The sequence below is a fragment of the Nestor notabilis genome, unplaced genomic scaffold (assembly GCF_000696875.1).
Source record: "Nestor notabilis isolate BGI_N333 unplaced genomic scaffold, ASM69687v1 scaffold18420, whole genome shotgun sequence".
In the NCBI taxonomy this organism is placed as follows: domain Eukaryota; kingdom Metazoa; phylum Chordata; class Aves; order Psittaciformes; family Psittacidae; genus Nestor; species Nestor notabilis.
The window spans coordinates 1-3,000 of NW_009912644.1; positions in this window are offsets into that span (position 1 = coordinate 1).

The window sequence follows — 3,000 nt, forward strand, 5'->3', positions numbered from 1 at the left end:
TACATATATATATGTATCTATATATATCAAGCATCTTTCAGGTCTCTGTGTATGGCTTTCTAAAGCCCTGTTGTAAAATACTATGTGGATGGGGGTCTCTCACATCACAGATGTGGAAAGTATAATTTTATATTTGTATTTTCAAATAAATAAGTTTGTGAAAGGTTTCCATCCTCTACTGTGGTCCAGAAATCAATGTGTTTGTCTGACGAAAAAATACAATAAACTGTTTTGAACAGATCTGTGGAGACCCTTTCATTTGGAGGTGAAATTCCTGGGGGGATGCCAGTGCACAGCCCCATGGTCCTGCCTGCTCCCATGTGGCAGGGATGGACCAGCACATCCCCGACCTCATCCCCCTTCCCAGTGCTCCAAGACTAATCCCTCATGCAGTGCACCACAAGGCACTGTGTTGGCATCACATCCCTGCCCCGGGAACTGCCTCCTTCCTTGGAGAAAGTCCAAATTAAGGGGGGATGTGGACATAAGCGACAATGTCACCATTTTTAATGGCTTTCACTCAACCCCCTGTTCCTAATACGTGTCCCAGTGGTGTTCTGCAAGCCCTGACAGAGGGGAAGAGCTTGACACTGCGGGTTAGCAGTATTTCTGTCTAGGAGTCTATTGGTGTATCTGTTTATCAATCTTAATGTGTCCTACAGAGATACTCGAATGGGAAAAATGGAAGCCCTACCTGCTCTGTCCTTGCCTTCAGACCAGCTTTACGATGCCTGGCTGGTGGGGGGGGACAGACCTGGGACACTCAGCTCAGGGCCCTGCTGGGAGAGGAGAGAATAAACATCACACAGAAGAGAAGGGAAAACAACCCAACCTCCCCATCGAGGGCTGAGCGCCTGGCCCCCCGTGACAAAGGCAGCCAATCCGGGCTGCAAGCTCATCCTTATTGCAGCAGCACTAATCCCACTTCCAGGAAGGGCAACGGGTGTCAATGTGCTCCCAATCCAGTTGGATAAATTCCTCGGCCCTGTGAACATGCTCACTGCTTATTTTTCCCATTAGGAGCAATGCACATCCTCTTCCCAGCGCAGCTATCCCAGCAGAGGATGTTTTACTTTGGCATTTGGAGCATAGAGCCAACCCCCCTTCTTACTGTCTTAAATACTCACATTATTGCATCCACAATGACACAAGTTCCCCCAGGCAGGGATGTGGGGCTGGGCTGGGCTGGAGGGGATGTTCTACCCCCATCAGCACCCCAAACCTTTCCACCATGGGCATCACCTCCAGGTCCATCCCTTCCATGGGGTCCCAGGGGGGTGCAGCAGCACTGGGGGCTCCGTCGGGATCGTTCCGGTGAAGGTCACCGCGCAGCAGGACGCGGGACGGGCTCCTTCCTCTCTGGAAAGCAGTCAACACATCGAGCCCTTAATGGGATTGATGATTAGTGGAGCACCGAGGGGAAAATTAGATTAGCAAAACAAATGAAAATCATTTCGGAAGTGGTGTTTATTGGGGGTGGAAGGAGCCTCCACCGCGAGGGCTGCAGGAAACCATTTGACTGCGAGCCAGAAGGAAAGGAGCGCGGGTCTGGAGTACATTAGTGTGGTGGGAGGCCGGGAATAGCAGCCACTTAACCCTGTCATTCAGCAAACATTAGTGAATTATGAGTGTATTATATGTTGGGTTACGTGTGTTGTGCAGGGCCCGGGGGCCCGCGATAGCGGCACTAAAACGGGAGCAGGGTCTGTGTCAAAACGTAAATTTTTATACCAACTCCGGAATAAAAACCCCATTTTGTGTTTGCCTCCAGCCACTGGAATCAAACTGCAGCCAAAAACAGTTGTAAAATAAGCAAAAATTTCCCTTCCCTGTCAAATTAGTGCCCCGCAAAAGAAAACAAGGGATATAAACGTGATTTACTGCTTTTCCCTCCTGTCATAAACATTTATGACCAAGCCATAACGATGGGTTTCAGGAGGCAGCCGGGGCTCTTTGAGGTTTTGTTATAGAACCCACAGAAGCTGAGCCCAGGGCATGGTACCACCACGCTGCAGAACCCATGGGGGGCCAGCGAGCCCCTGCATCCCCATCCTGTGCCCCAGGGCCCCCTAAACCTGCACCATGGGACATGGCTGTGTGATACATCACTACAGCACAGGCTTTTCTGGGACACAGGCTTTATTAACCTGCACAAGCACCCTCCACCGTTTCAGCAGAGCTCTGTATCCCCCATCAGGCATCTTGAGCTGTAGTTCATTAGCAGAAACCAAGCCAGCACTTATTAATTATAAGCTTAAGAACTCCCTTTCATGGCTATTTACAAGGGCCGCCTCGTTATTAATAACGAATAATAAAATAAGAGGTTTTTAAAGCTCATTTGTTCCGCAGGGTATCGATCCCTGCGGCAGCCATGAGCCCAGATGCCACCCAAGAGCACTGAAACCCTGAGTCTAAAGCCACCTCACACCCCAAACCTCACCCTTTATAGCATTCTGCATTCACAACATAACAAGGACATGCACAAGTCCAGCAGGCTCCATGTTCCAAGGGTGCCTGGCTGCGGGTTGGGCTGCTCTGTGTATGGAGAGCTACTTGTCACTCATCAGCTATTTGCTAAGGGCACCAACACTTACCTTCATTCCCGAACCAGTCGAAGCTGCTTTCCCTGCTATTATTTGCCTCCATGGCCGTGGCTGTCATTAGCGCTGGCTCCCATGGGCCGGGCTGGTCCCTGCCGCTCGCATCCCTCGCTCCGGCATTTCTTGTCTGCAGGATGAACAAACACAATTGAAGTGTCTTTTTTGGTGCGAGTGGAAGAGCCTCCAAACCGCTTCATCCCAGCGAGGCGGGTCCCCAGCACCCAGCCTGACCTCACCAACACTGGTACCCAAACCACAACAGGGCTGGTGATGGTCGGGCACATCCCTACCCGGTGCAGGAGCATCCGCAGAGCCTGGGACCTGTGGAGGTAACAGTGTTCCCCAACCACCACCCCTGGGTGCTGATTGTTGTGACATATTGGGTGTCACTCGCAGGGGA